We start from the raw sequence: 27,716 nt of genomic DNA on the forward strand, positions 1-27,716 counted from the left end.
ACCTATTCTTTAACACCGTAATCTGATTTTGCTATTAACTTCTCCCTCTGACCATCCAATGAAGCAGACTCATTAAATATCATATCCCTGCTGATAATTAATCCTAGAGACTTTGGATCATTGCACCATAACCTATAACCTTTCACTCCAGATGCATACCCTAGAAATATGTATTTTCTTGCCCTCGACTCAAGCTTACCATCTCTCGCATGGGCATAAGTAGGGCAACCAAACACTCTCAGCTGAGAGTAATCAATAGGTGAACCGGACCAAATCTCAAAAGGAGTTTTGCACTCAATAGTTATAGATGAAGATCTATTAACCAAGAAATAGGCTATAGTAATTGTTTCACCTAGAAATCCTTTCCCAATCCTAAATGTGAGAGCATACTTTGTGCTTTATCACAAAGCATTCTGTTCATGCGTTCTGCAATACCATTCTATTTTGGTGTCCTTATACAAGTGTAGTGTCTCACTATACCTTCATTGCTGTAGAATACATCAAACTCACGATTGCAAAATTCCAACTCATTATTAGTTCTAAGACGCTTCACCTTCTTTTTTATCTGCTTCTCAATCATTGTCTTCCACTTTACAAAGGTTGAAAATGCCTCATCTTTTGTTTTCAGAAAATACACCCATACCATGCATAAGAATCCGATCCAAATGGAAAGCAATTCAGATCTTAAAATCTGGATTAGATTAGAACATGAGGCTTTTGGTTAGGACATAATATGTTCTGAGAGAACATGAGGTGTTCGGTCAGCACATGAAATGTTCGATTAGAACACAAGGTGCTCGGTCAGGAACTACATTCAGATAAGACAGGGTGTTTGGTCAATGAGCAAGAAGTTCAGATGAAATATAGGATGCTCAAACAAAATACGGTGTTCAGTTAGAAATTGGATACATCCTGATAGGATGTGCTAAGTTCCTACTGGGAATCTCGCTATACTGTTAGTCACCATTGCCATTTTTTCCCCTTGCCATTCATAGAGATTCTATGCCAGCTAGAACCAATAATTCCTCTCCCATCTCTTGTAGACTCCGAAACATCCTTCCCAGCCACCATTCGCTACAATAAATTTAGGTATTAACAGGTTAAAAATTTAAAATATGTTATTAATAAGAATTATCAGTGAGCATAAAGTGATACATAAACCTCACAACCTAAATTTTTAACAAAACTGTCACACTAATTTATAACATTTTTATGCATAATGTCATATCTATGTCATGACATCTAAATACATTATCTTGATGTTATTTATTGCTTTGTACAAAATGATGTTAATTTAATGATACAATTAGACAAAGCATATCAACTTTATGATATATTTCTGCTAGTCCTATATTAGACTCTTCAATTGAAAGTTGAAAGACAAATGGAAAAACTAATGCTTTGCTTAAACTACATTAGTCATACTCAATTGATTGATTTATTAAGTTCACACTACCTATTAATTGATTATTATATGAGAGTACAAGCGTGAGTCCTAACTCGGCTAATGTTTCTAGGTCATTGATTCATGTTGATTTCATCATTAAATATACATATTGTGTCTTAATTTCATGATAGATTAGGTATTGGTAAGAGTTTCTCATAGTGTAGATTTGTTAGTCGTGACTTTGACATTTCCCTTGCTACACACCCAGCTGAGTTTCATATTCTTGCACATTATAGTTGCATAATTTTAAGAAGTGCATGCAAGTATGCAAAAATAATTTTAATAAGCATGTCTGTTTACCCTTTGAATGGAAATAGAAGTGCAAAACACAGGATGATTTTTCTTTTTCAATTTTATTTTTGAAATAACTAAATATAATTTACTTATACAAATTATTATTAAAACTCGGATCCCATTTGTATCCAACAAGAAAAAGAAATCCTTTTTCAAGAATTGCATTTCATTTTTATTTATGGATTTAACCATGAATTATTCAAACAACCTATTGTCAGCTATGTAGAAATGGACAAAGAAACACTCTTGAAAATTGACTGGCCTTCCATTTTCATCATTCTATATCTTAACAACTCAATAGTTTATTAAATCTAAAGGGATGTGGACAGATTCCATATATAGATTGAAAAGTCAAGTCTAACAAGGAAGTACCTTAATAATCTTCTCTTATTTGCTCCTCATATTTTTCTTGATCTTGGCAGCACTTTTAACCTTACTTTAAAATTTGTATTCATCTATTCAACTGCCAAATTTTACAAGCTATGTTTGACCACTTCACCAATTTAATTAATCCTACTTTTGGAGAGTTTTTTTTATTTTTTTTAACTCAAGCACTCACCACTAGTAAAATAGAGAAAAAGTCAATAGCCCTGATTCTCCAAATTCAACTCAATTCACAGTTTGTTATGATAGGCACACAAATTTAGGATACAGACACAAATCGCACAATCACATAGTATAGAAAAGAGAAGAAAAATAATACAAAATTTAATGTGATTCAACCGTAAGGTCTACGTCCACGAGCAAGACGAGAGAAAAAGTTCCACTATGATGAAAAGAGTAAGATACAATCACTCAGAATTCTCAAACCCTAACCCTAATGTGTTTCCCGAATATCTTACAACTCTACCGCAAATGGTAGAATATTACAATATTTATATTGGCCCATACCCTTCGCTACCACCGCAAATCTCACTTTTTATCCCAATCGGGTCGCAGCGTAAAAACTTTCGGGTTGGGTCACAATTTAGGCCCATGAAAACATATCTAAAATTTAAGCCACAAAAAATAATAATTCTTCCCCTTGGCTTGAATTCCCTCCATCATCAACAAAATAAAAAAAAAAATCACAAATGCTCTGTCTTGCGATATGCCCTCGTAATATCACTACTGAGCACTATAAACACCAACTAAGTCAAGGAAATGCCTAAACTTGCTGACTGGGACTCCCTTGGTCATCATATCTGCCGGATTATCATGTGTAGAGACTTTTTGCATAACTACAGTCCCTAAGATACAATGTCTTGAATGAAGTGATATCTAACGTCAATGTGCTTAGTTCGCTCATGATACATTTGATTCTTCGTGAGAAGTATTGTACTCTGACTATCACAAAATACTGTTGACTTGTTCTGCATCAACCCAAGATCACCCACCCAACCTTGTAACCATAAAGCTTCCTTTACTGCCTCTGCTAAGGCCATATATTTAGCCTCTATGGTAGACAAAGCAACTGTAGCTTGCAATGTTACCTTCCAACTAGTAGCACTTCCAAAAAGAATAAATAAATAAACTATCAAAGATCTCCTCTTGTCTAAGTCCCCTGCAAAATCTGAATCTACATAGCCAACAACTGAATCACTTATCTTGGCCCTGTCAAATGATAGACCAACATCTTTCGTCACCTTAAAATATCTCAAAATCCATTTCACTGCCTGCCAATGCTCTTTTCTAGGACACGCCATATATCTACTCACAACACTAACTGTATGTGAAATGTCAGGTCAAGTGCATACCATAGCATACATGATGCTACCAACAGCAATCGAATAGGGAAAACTGGACATGTGCTCTATCTCCTCACCTATTTTTGGTGACATGTCTGCAAATAACTTGAAATGGACAGCAAACGGAATAGTCATGGGCTTAGCATTATTCATGTTAAAACGCTTAAGCACTTTTTCAACATAGGCCTGTTGAGACAAGAAAAGCTTCCCAACACTTTTATCCCTGCTAATTTCCATTCCCAATATCTTCTTTGCAGCACTCAAATCCTTCATCTCAAACTCATCACTCAATTGCATTTTCGAATGTTAATTTGTGATGTGCTTTAGCAAGAATAAGCATGTCATCCACATACAATAGGAAATAAATAAAGGAATCATCTGAAAGCATCTTATGATATACACAATTGTCTTATGAACTATGATTAAAGCCATTACGAGCCATAAATGTATTAAATCTTTTGTACCACTGCCTAGGGGATTGTTTTAGACCATATGAAGATTTCTTAAATAAGCAAACATGGTTTTCCATACCTAGAATGACAAATCCCTCATACTGACTCATATAAATTTTCTCCTCTAACTCACCATGCAAAAATGTTGTGTTCACATCTAGTTGCTCAAGCTCTAGATCATGAAGAGCAACCCTAGCAAGAAAGACTCTGATAAAACTCTGCTTCACAACTGGAGAAAACACATCAATAAAGTCAATCCCCTCCCTTTGAGTAAAGCCTTTTGCTACCAATCGTGCCTTACATTGAGGTGCTTCAATCCCTAGAGTGTTTTCCTTTTTCTTGAACACCCATTTACAGCCTACCACTTTGTGTCCCTTAGGCAATGTTATAAGCTCCCAAGTCTGATTCTAGTGAAGAGATTCAATTTCTTCACTTATAGCATCGACTCACTGATCTGCATCTAAACAAGAAATAGCTTCTCTATAATTGCTGGGTTCATGCACATCAACTGTCTCAGCAACTGACAAGGCAAACGCAACTAGATCTGCATATGCATATTTCTGCGGTGGTCTAATCTGTCTTCTCTCTCTACCAGTTGCAATGCTATATGGTTCCTATTGCTGTTGCTCAGGTGCATCCTCTTGTTGATTAGGATCTTGCACCTCATCCTCTGAATCACTGGACTAAACTACTGAAATATCAATATTAAGCTCCACCTATTCTTTAACACCATAATCAGTCAATTAGGGAAGAAATTTTACAATACCAGGACGAACCAAAAAGCATATTTTCAAAGTTCAGGTTTTCAACCCACTGATTCATGCAATTTTTTTTTAATTTTTCATTTATTGTTATTTTCATATGAAAAGTATCAAGAACATTTGTCCAAAAAAAAAATTATGGAAAAAATATTTTTGGACTCCTTACAATATTCTTATTTTTCTAACTTGAAAATTTTATTTGTATTGCGGAAATAAATTGGGCATTAAAAAATGTGATTTTATTGTATTTTATCAAGGCATCCAAAAATTATAAAAAATAAAAAATTATTTTTGAGTTTCTCATAATATTTTTATTTTTCTAACGTAATTCTTTTTATTTATTTGTGAAGCATGAATAATTTGAGCATAAAAAAATTACTGTTTTTCATGCCAAAAAAAATTTGATATGAAAAAAATAAAAATATTATTGGAAAAATCAAAAATAAATTTTTTTATAATTTTATGATCTATAAAATTATTTTTTCATGATTTTAAAAGTAATACACAATAAAAAAAAATAATCTTTTTTAATGCTCAGTTTATTCCTGCATTAAAAATAAAAACTCTCATGAAAGAAAAATTAAGAATATTTTAAAGAGTTGAAAAGTATTTTTTCATAATTTTCTAATTTGTAGAAATATTTTTAATGAATTTAACATAAAAAACAACGAATGCAAAATAAAATAAAAAAATTGCATGAGGAAGACATATTGTTTTTCCAGATCATGTTGGCGAAGATTTTGTAACCCATTGTTCCCCACTTTGAATGGCGAACAATGGGTTGAAAACCCCGCTTTAAAAGCATCTTTCTCTCCATGGTAGTTTTGCAAACTTTTTCCCCAATACTCTAGTTTGATAAAAGTCTCTGTGGTTTGTTGGTGCTAGTGGAGGGTGTTACTTGAGATCCCACATTGTTGCGGATAGCGCGTGTTCCCTCAATATCCCAAATCGATTCAGATAATGCGTGTATGCCTTCCCTATTGCAAAAAGAAAATTAAAAAAAAAAGTCGAGTTTGAAGGTTGTTTGATAATTTAGGCTGCAGTGTGTCCAATTGCAAATTCCCTGCAAGAAGAGGAATGATTAACAACATAACAAATACAAAGAGATTTTGTATATTGATATAGTATGGATAAAAATCCGATCCAAATGGAAAGTAATCGAGATCTTAAAATCCATTAGATTAGAACATGACGTGTTCGGTTAGGACATAATATGTTCATATAAAACATGAGGTGTTCGTCAGGACATGAAATGTTCGATTAGAACACAAGGTGCTCGATGCGGAACTACATTCGAGATAAGACAGGTGTTTGGACAATGAGCAAGAAGTTCGGATGAAATATAGGATGCTCAAACAAAATAGGGTATTCGGTTAGAAGTTCGATGCATCCCGATAGGATGCGCTAAGTTCCTACCGGGAATCTCGCTTCTGCTGTTAGTCACCGCTGCCATTTTTTCCCCTCGTTCATAGAGATTCTATGCCAGCTAGAACCAATAATTCCTCCCCCATCTCCTGTCGACTTCGAAACATCCTTCCCAGCCACCATTCTCTACAATAAATTTAGGCTTTAACAGGTTAAAAATTTAAAAACAAATTATTAATAATAATTATCCGTAAGCATAAAGTGATACATAAACCCCACAACCTAAAGTTTTTAACAACACTTTCATACTAATTTACAACATTATTATGCATAATGTCGTTATATGCTGCCATGACATCTAAATACATTGTCTTGATGTTATTTATTGCTTTGTACAAAATGATGTTAATTTTACGATACAATTGGACAAAGCATATCAACTTTATGATATATTTCTGCTAGTCCTATATTAGACTCTTCAATTGAAAGTTGAAAGACAAATGGAAAAACCAGTGCTTTGCTTCAACTACATTAGTCATACTCCATTGATTGATTTAATAAGTTCAAACTACATGTTAATTGATTATTATATGAGAGTACAAGCGTGAGTCCTAACTCAGCTAACGTTTCTAGGACATTGATTCATGTTGATTTCATCACTAAATATACATATTGTGTCATAATTTCATGATAGATTAGGTATTGGTAAGAGTTTCTCAAAGTGTAGATATGTTAGTCGCAACGTTCACATTTCCCTCACTGCACACCCAGCTGAGTTCCATATTCTTGCACATCACAGTTGCATAATTTTGAGAAGTGCATGCAGGGATGCAAAAATAATTTCGTACAAGCATGCCTGTTTAACCTTTGAATGGAAATAGAAGTGCAAACACAGGATGATTTTTCTTTTTCAATTTTATTTTTGAAATAACTAAATATAATTTACTTGTACAAATTATTATTAAAACTCGGATCCCATTTGTATCCAACAAGAAAAGGAAATCCTTTTTCAAGAATTGCATTTCATTTTTATTTATGGATTTAACCATGAATTATTCAAACAACCTATTGTCAGCTAAGTAGATATGGACAGAGAAACACTCTTGAAAATTGACTGGCCTTCCATTTTCATCATCCTATATCTCCAACTCAATAGTTTATTAAATCCAAAGAGATGTGGACAGATTCCATATATAGATAGGAGAGTCAAGTCCAACAAGGGAGTACATTAATAATCTTCTTTGTTGGACTCTAGCAGAAGAAGTATATTAAACTATTGACTATTTGACTAGGAGTTATGGGATGATGATAATGGAAGGCCAGTCAATTTCAAGAGTGTTTCTTTGTTAATATCTGATAGCAGTATAGGAAGGAGTCCAGAAGCTATGGATCCAGGCCCAAAACAACTAAGCTAGAGCTCATTGCAGAAAAAAGAGGGAAGAGCTGAAATAAAGAGAATAAAGAGAGAGTGGAACGTTCTGGAGATATGCAGCTGGAGGAGGTTAGCAATGAAATTAATCTGTAATGTACACGAACATGAAACTCGGCTGAATGTGCCATAAGAGAAATGCTAGCGTAAGACAGCCCAAAGAAACCAAGAGTTTCTTTTTTTTTTTGAAATAAAGTACCCAATCCTTGCCAATCATTATGTCAATATCAACAATATTCATGGCGTGGTTTCTAAATAATAGGAAATCATTGCGATTTGAGGTCAAAATCATTTTAGATGCTTTTGAAAAAAATAGTTTGAAAAAATTATTTTGTTATTTTGGTGATCTAATAATTTGATTTTAGATCATTTTAATACTCTTTAACTAATATATTTAAAAATATTTTTTATCAACTTGAGCTATGGCGGCAATGTCGAACAGGCCCTTAATGTTGTATTATGGTTGTATTGTAGACCTTGCAACAATTAATGATGTAATTAAATTTTGAATTGTGTACAAATTCCCAGTCTAGACAAACATTTTGGCATGCAAACTAATTTGGAGTTTCTAAAACTAAGTGGTGTATGGCTTGCAAACCTTATTTTGTATTCAAGTATTTGATACAATGAATGTAAATTAATGGTTTAGTGAACATTGTGAATTGAGTTGAATTTGGAGAATCGGGGCTATTGACTCGTTTTACTATCATCCGTAAGGGCATGTTTAATTAATCTAATTATAAGGAAAGTGTTGAAGTCGATTGACTCTCTCCCTAAAGAATTAAAATTTGAGTTATATTCAAATGTATACAAGTTCATAGAGGTTGACCCATTCACATAGCACAAACAATTTATAATATTTCAAAAGCGTGGATCTTCTTTTGCATTTGACTCAACTATAACTCGAACACAAGAGTTCACAGTGTTAAAGATGAGTACAAGATCATTGAGATAAAACTCGTTGATAAAATATAGGGTAAACACATTTACATGTGTTCTAGCCAAAGAAAATCTGTTAGCAATCTAATATGAAATTCCATAGCTTAGTTCATCTCCTAAATCGTTAGGTTATCTCCAAAAACAAGATGCACACTACCAACTTTCTTTGATTTCAAATCTTTGCATTTCTTGTTCTCAAACAACTTGAGATTAGCAATGCGTGAGGATTGTGGGGAAGAACATTTGTCTTACGCCTTTACGATAAGGAAAATGATTCCTAACGCAACCTAAAGCGAAAAAATTTAAGAAAAAAAAGAAAAACTACTTTAGATGTTGAAAAAAAATTTGAAAACAACTATTTTGTTATTATTGTGTCATAATTACTAAAACTTATCAAATTTAATAGATTATTTTTAGCACTCTTTAACTCATATGTTTAAAAAAAAATATTTCTCAACAGCGGCAATAGCAACAATGTCAAATAGACCATGCTTGTTGTGTTTTGATCGCATTATACATCTTGTAACAATTAATGATGAAATTAAATTTTGAATTGTGTACAAATTCCAAGCCTAGACAAACATTTAGGCATGTAAAACTTGTTTGGAGTTTTTAAAACTGAGTGGTGTAAGGATTTGCCAAAAATGCCATTCATTTTTCAACTTAATTATATTATATATTTTTATTGTTTAAATTAATTTTAATATTTATATAAATTTAAAATTCTTAGTCCTATTTCTACTTAATTTCAAATAAATATAAAACTTTATAAAAAGAAATTAACAAAAATAAGAAACTAATACATGGAAAATAAAAAATACAATTAATCTATAATATATACATAGATATATAAATATATGAATGAAAGGACAAATGAGGGGGCGAACTTTTAAATTGACTAAAATGTCCTTATAAATTTATATTATCTACTAAAATATTAATTAATATAAATTAAAATTTAATTATGAATCCTATTTAAAAAAAATACTTACATTTAATATTCATCATTATTTCAAAATTTGCAAAAAAAAAAAAGAAAAAAAAGAAGATTCCACTTACGTTGTAGCTGCATATTTGGAAAAAAGAAAAAAAATTGAATACTTTAAAGTATTCTTATATTGTTATGAAATAATAAAAAATGCGTGATTAAATTTATATTTGCATTTTAATTAATAATGTACTTATAAATATATAATATAATCTATAATTTTAAAAAATAAAATACTTGTTAAATATATTAAATAAATAACATATTAAATAGGTTTTAAAAGCGTTTATACTAAACAATACGACAATATAAAATTTTAAGATATCATTTTAATGAAAATGAAAATTTTATTATAGTAATGCGCTAAATTAAAAAAATACATTTTATAAATAATTTTCTTTTGCATTAGTCCAGCTATGCAATCTCATTACGTAAATTAACATTATTTTAAAATATTAAAAATAAAATAAAACATATTCAAAACTAACTTATTTTTTTTAAAAGATAAAATAATAGAATTTGAACGAATTTAATTTATTGAGAATATTTGCATTTATCATTAATTTATTTTAATTTTTAAACATCTTCACCTATTTATATTTTTAAAACTTATTATTATATATTTTTTTTATTATATTACATTCAAGTTTATAATTAAGCTAATATTATATGCTAATAATATGACAAATAGTTTTCAGAAAAATATGATCGAGTAAAAAATAATATTTCTTAAATTGATAATATTTTTATTTATATAATTAATTAAAATGACATTAAAATTAATATTTCAATTTAAATAATTAAACGTAATATTTGTGATACTATGATAACACTATATTATATATATATATATATATATATATATATTTTAATAGAAAAATATGTAAAAAAATAAAATCACGAGTCCAAAAAGCTAATAATATTCAAATGTATACAAGTTCCAAGTAGGTTGATCCATTCAAATATGCATGGAATAATTACGTAATAAACTAGTACAGTCCAATAAATTTTGAAAGCACAAATAATTTACAATATTTCAAAAAATGAGGATTTTTCTTTTGTATTTGACTCTGATTGCAACTGGACTCGAGATCTGATAGTCCTAAAGATGAGTATAAAATCACTAAACTAAAAATTTACGTAGCGTAGTTGATCTCCTAAATCCTTAGGTTATCTCCAAAAGCAAGATGCACTGCTACCAACTTTATTTGATTTCAAATCTTTGCATTTCTTGTTCTCAAACAACCTGAGATCTGTAATGCGTGAGCATTGTAGGGAAGAACATTTGTCGAACTCCTTCTGCCTTTATGATAGGGAAAATGATTCTTAATGCAACCTAAAGAAAGAAAAGAATATGATAGAAATTAGAACTTTAAGTATATATTAATGGAAGCCATTTTAAATATAGGAAATCATCGAAAGTACTATTGGCAACACACACCGAGATCATTCTAGCTCCAATCCACATGCGTGCTCCAATCCACATGCGTGGAATTGAAGGAAATGGAACTATTAAGCGGCTGATGCCATAGACAGCCACCGCAAAGAAATGGAGAACCAATTCCAATGGACGAGGATTTAGACCGGAGAGTAAAGCAATAGGTCCATTCGAAAATACACCACCAAGAGTCAAATAGTCAAAACATGCTTCACGCATTTCATTGCTTGCAGGATCAGTTGATGCACTAAAAACCTTGTACAAGGCTCCAGCCAAAGTATTTATGGTAGATGCCACAGGCTGAATGGAAGTGGATATGAAGGGTTAGCACCAATTTTAATCTCACCGTTGTGGCCAAGAGTACTACCCTATTGTTTATCCAAACTAGATCCTAAATAATTTAAGTCTAGAAATTATAAAAACAATGCTCATATGTAACTTGTGAAAAATCATTTAATCACCTTGCGTAGAGTGTAGAAAGACTCAAGATACTTGCAAAGGAATATACATTGCTTAGATCATGGAAAGGCCTCAGAAGATTCCTCAATACAACAATATCAGATAGCGCAACTGTCATTCCTCCTCCTGTTAAAGGGTGTCTCATGTTAAATGCATCCCCTAACAGAAGAGCACCAGGAGTGGGATAAGGAGCAGCAGGCATGCTTCTATTAGGCATTGTTCTTATGTTTCCTTTGTTAATTGCAAAATCAAATGCATCACGTAGCTCTTGGGAGTCTGAAACACATATAAAAGCTCTTGATTATCCTAAAGATTAAAAGATAAATGACTTGTCAAATGCACGTCAAATTTCATATTAAAAGTTCAAAGCATCATAAATCGAGTTATTTCTATGAGCTCCTTAGCACTATTATCTATACGTATCAATGCCAAAATGAAAAAATGCATTAGCATGCCTAGAGAACTTTGAATACCTGGGAGCCACCACAGTTTTCAAATAGTTGGCCATTTCGCCATTTGAAATGGAAGGTAGTTTTTGGCCAGGTATGTCAACCAAGCATCGAATTTCAGAGCTACTAATACGATAGAACAAGATTGGTGAAGGGTCTGCCAGAATAACATGTCCGTGATTTGGGTATGGAAGTTCACAATTCTCTAGGATCAATGCCACAAAACAAGAGGGGATATCAACCTGTATAAACACAAAGTTTCCAAATTTCACTTAAAACTCATGAAATAGAAAACACCTACACATTTAGGAATCTATCAACGAAGTTCAGAAAGAAGTTTTTGTTTCCTAGTTGAAACATAATCTTTACCTTAGGATTGCAGAGAGAGCGTCGCAAATTTGAGAAGCATCCATCGCATACTATTGTGAGTGGAGCATAAGTAGTAAGTTCTTGACCAATTTTAGTTTTGTACTGCACACCCTTGACTGTCCCTCCACTTCAAGTAGGGATGTTACTGTCCCTTCCTCCAGTCTTACACTACAATGAAAATAAGGGAACATATATGAGCTGTTGAAAGTAATAAAGTGATGTTCTTAATTATGCAGCATGAATTCAATAATTTGGAACATGAAAGGCATGGCAAAGTGAAGGAAGTAACTGGGGGAGAAAGAAGATTATTACTTAGGTAAAGATGCAGCTTTTTCACGCATTCTTTGAATGAAACGTCCGTTGTGAAAACTTCTTCCAGCCACATCTTGATCGAAGTTTTGCAAGGGGTATGATAGTTTAGTACTTTTCCCATTTTTGTAAAGAGCATATCCAAATACCCGTTGAGCATCGATTTCTTCTACACAATCTGCAACAAGCATGCATGTTAAGAATTAGAGCAAAAGTTGAATGACAGATGACCGAGACGGAAAGATTGATGGAATTCACACTGATTCAACAATCCATAAAAGATTATAATAATAATAATAATATCGTACTCACCTTCAAGGCCCAACTCAATTAATTTTAGGTAACCCCCAGGTTGCAGAAGTTCTCCAACAATTCTGTCATGCAGAGTGAGGTCTCTTTCAATCACATGCACTCTCCGTCCATCCTGCAAATTGAAGGAAGGAAAAGAGATTATTATTATTATTATTATTATTATTATTATTATTATTATTATTATTATTTACTGTAAACTTGGTTTAAATGTTAATATCTGCCTGATGGGTCGCTAATTTTGTGAATTTTTATCCTGTCATACATTGCCATCTAAAGTAGGGAGAAGATTAGATTCACCTTGCCAAGAGTGTAAGCAAGAGCTGACCCAGCAACACCTGCTCCAACTATAATAATATCAGTATTCGTGGCATTCTCCGACTGGCATAACACTTGTTCTGAGCTCTTCACAACTTCATCTCTGACATTTTCCCTTGATTCCTTAGTTTTCTTCATTCCTGTCGACCTATGCCACAGTACAAACCCCAAAATAAAAGCTAGAATTCCTCCAATTATATATTGATATTCCATTGCCAAGGATTGATCAAAACCAATGTTGAAGCGTAAAAAGAAAGGGACTTTTTCTCTGTTTTACGGGTGGTGAGTGCTTGAGTTTTGAACTTGCAGGCTGTTCTGTACATGAAGCAAATGTTGGTGCCCCTTATAGGTTCAGTTGGTCAAAAGATTGCACAAAAAATAAAAAAACTCTCCAAAAGTAGGACTAATTAAATTGGCGAAGTGGTCAAACATAGCTTGTAAAATTTGGGAGTTGAACAGATGAATACAAATTTTCAAGTAACGTTAAAAGTGTTGTCAAGATCAAGAAAAATATGAGGAGCAAATAAGAGAAGATTATTAATGTACTCCCTTGTTGGACTTGACTCTCCAATCTATATATGGAATCTGTCCACATCTCTTTGGATTTAATAAACTATTGAGTTGGAGATATAGGATGATGAAAATGGAAGGCCGGTCAATTTTCAAGAGTGTTTCTCTGTCCATATCTACTTAGCTGACAATAGGTTGTTTGAATAATTCATGGTTAAATCCATAAATAAAAATGAAATGCAATTCTTGAAAAAGGATTTCCTTTTCTTGTTGGATACAAATGGGATCCGAGTTTTAATAATAAGTTGTACAAGTAAATTATATTTAGTTATTTCAAAAATAAAATTGAAAAAGAAAAATCATCCTGTGTTTGCACTTCTATTTCCATTCAAAGGTTAAACAGGCATCCTTGCACGAAATTATTTTGCATCCCTGCATGCACTTCTTAAAATTATGCAACTGTGATGTGCAAGAATATGGAACTCAGCTGGGTGTGCAGTGAGGGAAATGTGAACGTTGCGACTAACATATCTACACTTTGAGAAACTCTTACCAATACCTAATCTATCATGAAATTATGACACGATATGTATATTTAATGATGAAATCAACATGAATCAATGTCCTATAAACGTTAGCTGAGTTAGGACTCACGCTTGTACTCTCATATAATAACCAATTAACATGTAGTTTGAACTTATTAAATCAATCAATGGAGTATGACTAATGTAGTTGAAGCAAAGCACTGGTTTTTCCATTTGTCTTTCAACTTTCAATTGAAGAGTCTAATATAGGACTAGCAGAAATATATCATAAAGTTGATATGCTTTGTCTAATTGTATCGTAAAATTAACATCATTTTGTACGAAGCAATAAATAACATCAAGACAATGTATTTAGATGTCATGACAGCATATAACGACATTATGCATAATAATGTTGTAAATTAGTATGAAAGTATTGTTAAAAACTTTAGGTTGTGGGGTTTATGTATCACTTTATGCTTACGGATAATTCTTATTAATAATTTGTTTTTAAATTTTCAACCTGTTTAAGTCTAAATTTATTGTAGAGAATGGTGGCTGGGAAGGATGTTTCGAAGTCTACAGGAGATGGGGGAGGAATTATTGGTTCTAGCTGGCATAGAATCTCTATGAGCAGCGAGGAAAAAATGGCAGCGGTGACTAACAGTGTAGCGAGATTCCCGGTAGGAACTTAGCACATCCTATCGGGATGCATCGAACTTCTAACCGAACACCCTATTTTGTTTGAGCATCCTATATTTCATCGAACTTCTTGCTCATTGTCCAAACACCTGTCTTATCTGAATGTAGTTCGGACCGAGCAACTTGTGTTCTAATCAGACATTTCATGTCTGACCGAACACCTCATGTTTTATATGAACATATTATGTCCTAACCGAACACCTCATGTTCTAATCTAATTCGGATTTTAAGATGTTGATTACTTTCCATTTGGATCAGATTTTTATCCATACTATATCAATATACAAAATCTCTTTGTATTTGTTATGTTGTTAATCATTCCTCTTCTTGCAGGGAATTTGCAATTGGACACTGCAGACCTAAATTATCAAACAACCTTCAAACTCTGACTTTTTTTTTTTAATTTTCTTTTTGCAATAGGGAAGGCAAACACACATTGTCTGTAACTGATTTGGGATCTTGAGGAACACGCGCTATCCGCAACAATGTGGGATCGAAGTAACAACCCTCCACTAGCACCAACAAACCACAGAGACTTTTATCAAACTCGAGTAGTGGGGAAAAAAGATTGCAAAACTACCATTGACATAAAGATCATTTTTAAAGAAGTGTTTAAAACCAACTGTTCCCAATACAAAGCGGGGAACAATGTGTTACAAAATCTTCGCCAACATGATGGCGAAAAACAATATGTCTTCCTCATGCAATTATTTTAATTTATTTTGCATTTGTTGTTTTTTATGTAAAATTCATTAAAAATATTTCTACAAATTAGAAAATTAATAAAAAATACTTTTCAACTCTTTAAAATATTCTTAATATTTCTGTCATGAGAGTATTTATTTTTAATGCATGAATAAACTGAGCATTAAAAAGATTATTTTTATTTTGTTTTACTTTGAAAATGATGACAAAATATTTTTATAGATCTTTAATTTTTAAATAATTTATTTTGATTTTTCCAATAATATTTTATTTTTCATATCAAATTTTTTGCATGAAAAACAATAATATTTTTTATGCTCATATTATTCATGCTTCACAAATAAATAAAAAGAATTACGTTAGAAAAATAAAAATATTATGAGAAACTCAAAAATAATAATTTTTTTTTATAATTTTTGGATGCCTTTAGAAGTAAAATACAATAAAATCACATTTTTTAATGCCCAATTTATTTCCGCAATACAAATAAAATTTTCAAGTTAGAAAAATAAGAATATTGTAAGGAGTCCAAAAATATTTTTTCCATAATTTTTTTTTTGGACAAATGTTTTTGATAATTTTCATATGAAAATAACAATAAATGAAAAATAAAAAAAAAATTGCATGAATCAATGGGTTGAAAACCTTTTTGGTTCGTCCTGGTATTGTAAAATTTCTTCCCTAATTGACTGATTTGAAAAATTTCTGCATTCTTTTTGACAACTTTACAATGAATATAGACATAGGATAGAAGCACACATTATTTGACAAAATCATAGTAATTTAATCAAAGCCTGCTAAGATTTATATCACACATACATGCTGTCAACAACCATCCATGTGGGATCTCGAATGACCAACTCCTTACTTATTTTTTATCAAGAAATCTTGAGCAATGTAACATATTGCATTTGCAGGAAACTAAAAAATGCTAAAACCCCATAAAAGCTTATCAAGCAAAGACAAATCCATGAATATGACACAATTGATAGAACAATACCCAAAAGAGGGAAAAAAAATATAAACAAAAACAAGATCCTATCATTTTGTCTTTGTCACTGTACCATGACCAAGCATTTTGTCGTTGTCATGATGCGATATACCGTTCATGGAGGGCAATATCAATTAAAGTGAACTGGCGTTGATTTGTAAATGACAAGTCGTTTGATGATTGGGCAAGTGGAATTTTTGAGTCGGTGTTCATACTTTTATCGACAACTCGTTTTGACTGGATTTGTTGACAATTTAAAGTACTTGATTTTGTTTTCTACTTGCCACATGTCGATGTATCGAAATGCTTAAATTATCAAATTTTATGAAAGATGGGATACTTATTATTTTTTTCTAATCATTAGTCTATGAAATAAGATTTATTACAATAAATTAAAATTTAAATCAAAGCAAATTTGAGTTATTAATAATTCCATTTGCTTTTATTATTTGAATTTTATATGCATGTGATGTAGTTTAAATTTTATAAATTAGGTAGATTTGAATTACATGATTTTACACGCACATGATTCATGTGCATTGAGTGATATGTTTTAGCATATATGGTGCATCAACTAAGTCCATCGTCTACTATGTCATGAATTATAAAAATTAGCATATCTCATACCCATACTTGTTGTATGTGCCATGGTGAAACACGGATCAAGGAACACTGTCTTATGGAAACACAAACCAACACAATACATGGTGACATTCCAAATTTTGGAAACAATAGAGGAGCACGCACAAATAATTAAAAATATTTCAAGAAAAGTGTGGTTAAATTACATGTGAAACTTTCGCTTCTAACCAAAGATAATTTGTTAGGAATCTAAAATAAAATTTACACTTCTTAGCTCATCTCCTAAATCGTTAACTTATCTAAAGAAAAAATGAACTGCCACCAACTTTCACCGATTTTAAATCTTTGCATTTCCTATTCTCAAACAACTTGAGATCTTCAATGTGTTAGGGTTATAGGGAAGAACATTTGTCGAACTCCTTCTGCCTTTATGATGGGAAAAATGATTCTTGATGCAACCTGAAAAAAAGTAAAAGAAATGTGATAGAGATAAGAACTTTGAAGTCATTTAAAATATAATTATGAAGTCATTGAAATTATTGTTAGCTATACGCACCGAGATCATTCTAGCCCCAATCAAAAAGCGTGGAATTGATGGAAATGGAACTATTAAGCGGCCAACACCAAAGATAGCCACAGCAAAAAAATGGAGAACCAAATTCAACGGACGAGGATTTAGTCCAGAGAGTAAAGCGATAGGTCCATTTGAAAATACACCTCCAAGGCTCAAATAGTCAAAACATGCTTGACGCATTTCATTCCATGCAGGATCAGTTGATGCACTGAATACTTTGTATAAGGCTCCAGCCAGAGTATTTATAGTAGATGCCACAGGCTGAAATGAAATGGATATATAGGGTTAGCACCAATTTTAGTTTCATTGTTGTGGCAAGTATACCACCATATTGTTTATCCAAACTAGATTCTAAAGAATTTAAATCTAGAAATTATAAATTTAGTTCTCATATGCAACTAAGTGAAAATCATTTACTCACTTTGCGTAGTGTGTAGAAGGATTCAAGATACTTGCAAAGGGAAAATGCATCGCTCAGATCATGCAAAGGCCTTAGAAGATTCCTTAATACGACTATATCAGATAGGGCAACAGTCATTCCTCCTCCTGTTAAAGGATGTCTCATGTTAAATGCATCCCCTAACAAAAGAGCACCTGGAGTGGGATGAGGAGCAGCAGGCATGCTTCTATTAGGCATCGTTCTTATGTTTTCTTTGTTAATTGCAAAAACAAATGCATCACGTAGCTCTTGGGGAATCTGAAACATATATAAAAGTTCTTAGATTAGTCTAAAGATTCAAAGATAAATGGCGGTCCAATGCTTATTAAATCGAGTCATTTCTATAATCCCCCTTAGCACTGCAAACTACAAGTATCAAAGCCAAAATGCGAAAAAGAAAAATTAAAAAAAAAAAAATAAATGAATAAATAAAATAAAATAAAAATAAAAATTAGCATGCCCAGAAAACTAAGAATACCTGGGGAGCCACCACAGTTTTCAAGTACTTGGCCATTTCACCATTTGAAATGGATGGTAGATTTTGGCCAGGTATGTCAACCAAGCATCGAATTTCAGAGCTACTAATACGATAGAACAAGATTGGTGAAGGGTCTGCCAGAATAACATGTCCGTGATTTGGGTATGGAAGCTCGCAATTCTCTAAGATCAATGCCACAAAACAGGAGGGATATCAACCTGTAAAAACCCAAAGTTTCCAAACTTCACTTCAAACTCATGAAAAGAAAACAGCTACCCAATTTCGCATCTATCAGTGACGTTCGTAGAGAAGCCAATTGGATTCATAGAAGTTTTCGTTTCCAGGTTGAAACATAATCATTACCTTAGGATTACAGAGAGACCGTCGCAAATTTGAAAAACAACCATCGCATACTATTGTAAGTGGAGCACAAGCGGTAAGTTGTTGACCAATTTTAGTTTTGTATTGCACGCCCTTGATTGTCCCCTTTACTTCTAGTAGGGATGTTACTGTCCCTTCCTCCAGTCTTACACTACAAAGAAAATCAGGGGACATATTAACTATTAAAGGCAATAAAATGATGCTATTAATTATGCAGCACGAATTAAAAGATTTTGAACATGAAGGGCATAGCAAAGTGAAAGAAGTAACTTCTGGGTAAATGAAGATTATTACTTGGGTAAAGTTGCAGCTTTTTCACGCATTTGTTTGAATGAAACGTCCGTTGTGAAAACTTCTTCCAGCCACATCTGGATCTGATCTTTGCAAGGGATATGATAGTTTAGTACTTCTCCCATTTTTGTAAGAGCATATCCAAATACTTGTTGAGCATCAATTTCTTCTACACAATCTGCAACCAAGCATACATGTTAAGAATTAGAAAAAGTTCAATAATAGTAGACTCAGACAGAAGGACTGATGGAATTCATACGGATTCAACAATCCATAAAAGATTATAGAAATTTCTTATTCACCTTCAAGGCCCAACTCAATTAATTTCAGGTAACCCCCAGGTTGCAGAAGTTCTCCAACAATTCTGTCAGGCAGAGTCAGGTCCCTTTCAATCACATGCACTCTCCGTCCATCCTGCAATTGAAGGAAGGAAAAGAGGTTAAACTGCCGGATGGGGGAGCTAGTTTTGTGAGCATTCGTCTTATTATAAATTGCCATCTAAAGTAGAGGAGAAGATTAGATTCACCTTGCCAAGAGTGTAAGCAAGAGCAGACCCAGCAACACCTGCTCCAACTATAATAATATCAGCATTAGTGGCATTTTCCGACTGGCATAACACTTGTTCTGAGCTCTTCACAACTTCATCCCTCATATTTTCCTTTGCTTCTTTAGTTTTCTTCATTCCTCTTGATCTATTCAACAGTACAAACCCGAAACAGAAGCTAGAATTCCTCCTATTACATATTGATATTCCATTGCCAAGGATTGAGCAAAACCAACGTTGAAATGTAAAAGAAGGGGACTTTTCTCTGTTTTAGTGGTGATGAGTACTTGAGTCTTCAACTTGCAGGCTAGGTTGTACATGAAGCCATTGTTGGCGCCTCTTATAGGTTCAGTTGGTCAAAAGATTGTACACAAAATAACTCTCCAAAAGCAGGACTAATTAAATCAGTCAAGTGGTCAAATATAGCTTGTAAAATTTGGGAGTTGAACAGATGAATAGAAATTTTCAGGTAAGGTCAAAAGTGTTGTCAAGATCAAGAAAAATAAGTGCAGATTATTAAACTACTTCTTTGTTGGACTCTAGCAGAAGAAGTATATTAAACTATTGACTATTTGACTTGGAGTTATGGGATGATGATAATGGAAGGCCAGTCAATTTCAAGAGTGTTTCTTTGTTAATATCTGATAGCAGTATAGGAAGGAGTCCAGAAGCTATGGATCCAGGCCCAAAACAACTAAGCTAGAGCTCATTGCAGAAAAAAGAGGGAAGAGCTGAAATAAAGAGAATAAAGAGAGTGGAACGTTCTGGAGATATGCAGCTGGAGGAGGTTAGCAATGAAATTAATCTGTAATGTACACGAACATGAAACTCGGCTGAATGTGCCATAAGAGAAATGCTAGCGTAAGACAGCCCAAAGAAACCAAGAGTTTCTTTTTTTTTTTTTTTTGAAATAAAGTACCCAATCCTTGCCAATCATTATGTCAATATCAACAATATTCATGGCGTGGTTTCTAAATAATAGGAAATCATTGCGATTTGAGGTCAAAATCATTTTAGATGCTTTTGAAAAAAATAGTTTGAAAAAATTATTTTGTTATTTTGGTGATCTAATAATTTGATTTTAGATCATTTTTAATACTCTTTAACTAATATATTTAAAAAATATTTTTATCAACAGCGGCTATGGCGGCAATGTCAGACAGGCCCTTAATGTTGTATTATGGTTGTATTGTAGACCTTGCAACAATTAATGATGTAATTAAATTTTGAATTGTGTACAAATTCCCAGTCTAGACAAACATTTTGGCATGCAAACTAATTTGGAGTTTGTAAAACTAAGTGGTGTATGGCTTGCAAACCTTATTTTGTATTCAAGTATTTGATACAATGAATGTAAATTAATGGTTTAGTGAACATTGTGAATTGAGTTGAATTTGGAGAATCAGGGCTATTGACTCGTTTTACTATCATCCGTAAGGGCATGTTTAATTAGTCTAATTATAAGGAAAGTGTTCGAAGTCTGATTGACTCTCTCCCCTAAAAGAATTAAAATTTGAGTTATGTTCAAATGTATACAAGTTCATAGAGGTTGACCCATTCACATAGCACAAACAATTTATAATATTTCAAAAAACGTGGATCTTCTTTTGCATTTGACTCCAACTGCCTTTCGAACTCAAGAGTTCACAGTGTTAAAGATGAGTACAAGATCATTGAGATAAAACTCGTTGATAAAATATAGGGTAAATACATTTACATGTGTTCTAGCCAAAGAAAATCTGTTAGCAATCTAATATGAAATTCACATGGCTTAGTTCATCTCCTAAATCGTTAGGTTATCTCCAAAAACAAGATGCACGCTACCAACTTTCTTTGATTTCAAATCTTTGCATTTCTTGTTCTCAAACAACTTGAGATTAGCAATGCGAGGATTGTGGGAAGGACATTTGTCTTCTGCCTTTACGATAACCAAAATGATTCCTAACGCAACCTAAAGCGAAAAAAATTTAAGAAAAAAAAAAAGAAAAACTACTTTAGATGTTGAAAAAAAATTTGAAAACAACTATTTTGTTATTATTGCGTCATAATTACTAAAACTTATCAAATTTAATATATTATTTTTAGCACTCTTTAACTCATATGTTTAAAAAAAAATATTTCTCAACAGCGGCAATAGCAACAATGTCAAATAGACCATGCTTGTTGTGTTTTGATCGCATTATACATCTTGTAACAATTAATGATGAAATTAAATTTTGAATTGTGTACAAATTCCAAGCCTAGACAAACATTTAGGCATGTAAAACTTGTTTGGAGTTTTTAAATCTAAGTGGTGTAAGGATTTGCCAAAAATGCCATTCATTTTTCAAATTAATTATATTATATATTTTTATTGTTTAAATTAATTTTAATATTTATATAAATTTAAAATTCTTAGTCCTATTTCTACTTAATTTCAAATAAATATAAAACTTTATAAAAAGAAATTAACTAAAATAAGAAACTAATACATGGAAAATAAAAAATACAATTAATCTATAATATATACATAGATATATAAATATATGAATGAAAGGACAAATGAGGGGGCAAACTTTTAAATTGACTAAAATATCCTTATAAATTTATATTATCTACTAAAATATTAATTAATATAAATTAAAATTTTATTATGAATCCTATTTAAAAAAAATACTTACATTTAATATTCATCATTATTTCAAAATTTGCAAAAAAAGAAAAAAAAGAAAAAAAAGAAGATTCCACTTACGTTGTAGCTACATATTTGGAAAAAAGAAAAAAAATTGAATACTTTAAAGTATTCTCATATTGTTATGAAATAATAAAAAATGCATGATTAAATTTATATTTGCATTTTAATTAATAATGTACTTATAAATATATAATATAATCTATAATTTTAAAAAATAAAATACTTGTTAAATATATTAAATAAATAACATATTAAATAGGTTTTATAGTTGTTTATACTAAACAATACGACAATATAAAATTTCAGGATATTATTTTAATGAAAATGAAAATTTTATTATAGTAATGCGCTAAATTAACAAAAATGTATTTTATAAATAATTTTCTTTTGCATTAATCCAGCTATGCAATCTCATTACGTAAATTAACATTATTTTAAAATATTAAAAATAAAATAAAACATATTCAAAACTAACTTATTTTTTTTAAAAGATAAAATAATAGAATTTGAGCAATTTAATTTATTGAGAATATTTGCATTTATCATTAATTTATTTTAATTTTTAAACATCTTCACTTATTTTTATTTTTAAAACTTGTTATTATATATTTTTTTTATTATATTACATTCAAGTTTATAATTAAGCTAATATTATATGCTAATAATATGACAAATAGTTTTCAGAAAAATATGATCGAGTAAAAAATAATATTTCTTAAATTGATAATATTTGTATCTATATAATTAATTAAAATGACATTAAAATTAATATTTCAATTTAAATAATTAAACGTAATATTTGTGATACTATAATAACACTATATTGTATATATATAAATTTTAATAGAAAAATATGTAAAAAAATTAAATCACGAGTCCAAAAAGCTAATAATATTCAAATGTATACAAGTTCCAAGTAGGTTGATCCATTCAAATATGCATGGAATAATTACGTAATAAACTAGTACAGTCCAATAAATTTTGAAAGCACAAATAATTTACAATATTTCAAAAAATGAGGATTTTTCTTTTGTATTCGACTCTAATTGCAACTGGACTCGAGATCTGATAGTCCTAAAGATGAGTATAAAATCACTAAACTAAAATTCATTAGTAAAATATGAAGTAATTACATTTATATGTGCTCCAGCCAAAGAAAATACGTTAGGAATCTAATATAAAAATTTACGTAGCGTAGTTGATCTCCTAAATCCTTAGGTTATCTCCAAAAGCAAGATGCACTGCTACCAACTTTATTTGATTTCAAATCTTTGCATTTCTTGTTCTCAAACAACCTGAGATCTGTAATGCGTGAGCATTGTAGGGAAGAACATTTGTCGAACTCCTTCTGCCTTTATGATAGGGAAAATGATTCTTAATGCAACCTAAAGAAAGAAAAGAATATGATAGAAATTAGAACTTTAAGTATATATTAATGGAAGTCATTTTAAATATAGGAAATCATAGAAAGTACGATTGGCAATACACACCGAGATCATTCTAGCTCCAATCCACATGCGTGCTCCAATCCACATGCGTGGAATTGAAGGAAATGGAACTATTAAGCGGCTGATGCCATAGATAGCCACCGCAAAGAAATGGAGAACCAATTTCAATGGACGAGGATTTAGACCAGAGAGTAAAGCAATAGGTCCATTCGAAAATACACCACCAAGAGTCAAATAGTCAAAACATGCTTCACGCATTTCATTTCTTGCAGGATCAGTTGATGCACTAAAAACCTTGTACAAGGCTCCAGCCAAAGTATTTATGGTAGATGCCACAGGCTGAATGGAAGTGGATATGAAGGGTTAGCACCAATTTTAATCTCACCGTTGTGGCCAAGAGTACTACCCTATTGTTTATCCAAACTAGATCCTAAATAATTTAAGTCTAGAAATTATAAAAACAATGCTCATATGTAACTTGTGAAAAATCATTTAATCACCTTGCGTAGAGTGTAGAAAGACTCAAGATACTTGCAAAGGAATATACATTGCTTAGATCATGGAAAGGCCTCAGAAGATTCCTCAATACAACAATATCAGATAGCGCAACTGTCATTCCTCCTCCTGTTAAAGGGTGTCTCATGTTAAATGCATCCCTAACAGAAGAGCACCAGGAGTGGGATAAGGAGCAGCAGGCATGCTTCTATTAGGCATTGTTCTTATGTTTCCTTTGTTAATTGCAAAATCAAACGCATCACGTAGCTCTTGGGAGTCTGAAACAAATATAAATGCTTTTGAGTATCCTAAAGATTAAAAGATAAATGTCTTGTCTAATGCACGTCAAATTTCATATTAAAAGTTCAAAGCATCATAAATCGAGTTATTTTTATGAGCTCCTTAGCACTATTATCTATACGTATCAATGCCAAAATGAAAAAAATGCATTAGCATGCCTAGAGAACTTTGAATACCTGGGAGCCACCACAGTTTTCAAATAGTTAGCCATTCGCCATTTGAAATGGAAGGTAGTTTTTGGCCAGGTATGTCAACCAAGCATCAATTTCAGAGCTACTAATACGATAGAACAAGATTGGTGAAGGGTCTGCAAGAATAACATGTCCGTGATTTGGGTATTGAAGTTCACAATTCTATAGGATCAATGCCACAAAACAAGATTGGATATCAACCTGTATAAACACAAATTTTACAAATTTCTCTTAAAAATCATGAAATAGAAAACACCTACACATTTAGGAATCTATCAACGAAGTTCAGAAAGAAGTTTTGTTTCCTAGTTGAAACATAATCTTTACCTTAGGATTGCAGAGAGAGCGTCGCAAATTTGAGAAGCATCCATCGCATTAAATTGTGAGTGGAGCATAAGTAGTAAGTTCTTGACCAATTTTAGTTTTGTACTGCACACCCTTGACTGTCCCTCCACTTCAAGTAGGGATGTTACTGTCCCTTCCTCCAGTCTTACACTACAATGAAAATAAGGGAACATATATGAGCTGTTGAAAGTAATAAAGTGATGTTCTTAATTATGCAGCATGAATTCAATAATTTGGAACATGAAAGGCATGGCAAAGTGAAGGAAGTAACTGGGGGAGAAAGAAGATTATTACTTAGGTAAAGATGCAGCTTTTTCACGCATTCTTTGAATGAAACGTCCGTTGTGAAAACTTCTTCCAGCCACATCTTGATCGAAGTTTTGCAAGGGTATGATAGTTTAGTACTTTTCCCATTTTTGTAAAGAGCATATCCAAATACCTGTTGAGCATCGATTTCTTCTACACAATCTGCAACAAGCATGCATGTTAAGAATTAGAGCAAAAGTTGAATGACAGATGACCAAGACGGAAAGATTGATGGAATTCACACTGATTCAACAATCCATAAAGATTATAATAATAATAATAATATCGTACTCACCTTCAAGGCCCAACTCAATTAATTTTAGGTAACCCCCAGGTTGCAGAAGTTCTCCAACAATTCTGTCAGGCAGAGTGAGGTCTCTTTCAATCACATGCACTCTCCGTCCATCCTGCAAATTGAAGGAAGGAAAAGATTATTATTATTATTATTATTATTATTATTATTTCCTGTAAACTTGGTTTAAATGTTAATATCTGCCTGATGGGTCGCTAATTTTGTGAATTTTTATCCTGTTATACATTGCCATCTAAAGTAGGAGAGAAGTTTAGATTCACCTTGCCAAGAGTGTAAGCAAGAGCTGACCCAGCAACACCTGCTCCAACTATAATAATATCAGTATTCGTGGCATTCTCCGACTGGCATAACACTTGTTCTGAGCTCTTCACAACTTCATCTCTGACATTTTCCCTTGATTCCTTAGTTTTCTTCATTCCTGTCGATCTATGCCACAGTACAAACCCCAAAATAAAGCTAGAATTCCTCCAATTATATATTGATATTCCATTGCCAAGGATTGAGCAAAACCAATGTTGAAGTGTAAAAAGAAAGGGACTTTTTCTCTGTTTTACGGGTGGTGAGTGCTTGAGTTTTGAACTTGCAGGCTGTGCTGTACATGAAGCAAATGTTGGTGCCCCTTATAGGTTCAGTTGGTCAAAAGATTGCACAAAAAATAAAAAAACTCTCCAAAAGTAGGACTAATTAAATTGGCGAAGTGGTCAAACATAGCTTGTAAAATTTGGGAGTTGAACAGATGAATACAAATTTTCAAGTAACGTTAAAAGTGTTGTCAAGATCAAGAAAAATATGAGCAGCAAATAAGAGAAGATTATTAATGTACTCCCTTGTTGGACTTGACTCTCCTATCTATATATGGAATCTGTCCACATCTCTTTGGATTTAATAAACTATTGAGTTGGAGATATAGGATGATGAAAATGGAAGGCCAGTCAATTTTCAAGAGTGTTTCTCTGTCCATATCTACTTAGCTGACAATAGGTTGTTTGAATAATTCATGGTTAAATCCATAAATAAAAATGAAATGCAATTCTTGAAAAAGGATTTCCTTTTCTTGTTGGATACAAATGGGATCAGAGTTTTAATAATAATTTGTACAAGTAAATTATATTTAGTTATTTCAAAAATAAAATTGAAAAAGAAAAATCATCCTGTGTTTGCACTTCTATTTCCATTCAAAGGTTAAACAGGCATGCTTGTACGAAATTATTTTTGCATCCCTGCATGCACTTCTCAAAATTATGCAACTGTGATGTGCAAGAATATGGAACTCAGCTGGGTGTGCAGTGAGGAAATGTGAACGTTGCGACTAACATATCTACACTTTGAGAAACTCTTACCAATACCTAATCTATCATGAAATTATGACACAATATGTATATTTAGTGATGAAATCAACATGAATCAATGTCCTAGAAACGTTAGCTGAGTTAGGACTCACGCTTGTACTCTCATATAATAATCAATTAACATGTAGTTTGAACTTATTAAATCAATCAATGGAGTATGACTAATGTAGTTGAAGCAAAGCACTGGTTTTTCCATTTGTCTTTCAACTTTCAATTGAAGAGTCTAATATAGGACTAGCAGAAATATATCATAAAGTTGATATGCTTTGTCCAATTGTATCGTAAAATTAACATCATTTTGTACAAAGCAATAAATAACATCAAGACAATGTATTTAGATGTCATGGCAGCATATAACGACATTATGCATAATAATGTTGTAAATTAGTATGAAAGTGTTGTTAAAAACTTTAGGTTGTGGGGTTTATGTATCACTTTATGCTTACGGATAATTCTTATTAATAATTTGTTTTTAAATTTTTAACCTGTTAAAGCCTAAATTTATTGTAGAGAATGGTGGC

At 32.0% G+C, this 27,716-nt stretch overlaps 3 pseudogenes; all 3 read right to left on the reverse strand.

Annotated features, from left to right (window-relative positions):
* Positions 1–10,639: 10,639 nt before the first annotated feature.
* On the reverse strand, positions 10,640–13,266 carry LOC131173185 (squalene monooxygenase SE1-like; annotated as a pseudogene).
* Positions 13,267–17,445: 4,179 nt separating this feature from the next.
* LOC131172876 (squalene monooxygenase SE1-like) lies at positions 17,446–19,986 on the reverse strand (annotated as a pseudogene).
* A 1,571-nt stretch (positions 19,987–21,557) lies between these two features.
* LOC131172877 (squalene epoxidase 3-like) lies at positions 21,558–26,262 on the reverse strand (annotated as a pseudogene).
* Between the last annotated feature and the right edge of the window lie 1,454 nt (positions 26,263–27,716).

Source organism: Hevea brasiliensis, chromosome 14 (assembly GCF_030052815.1).
Source record: "Hevea brasiliensis isolate MT/VB/25A 57/8 chromosome 14, ASM3005281v1, whole genome shotgun sequence".
Taxonomy (NCBI): Eukaryota; Viridiplantae; Streptophyta; class Magnoliopsida; order Malpighiales; family Euphorbiaceae; genus Hevea; species Hevea brasiliensis.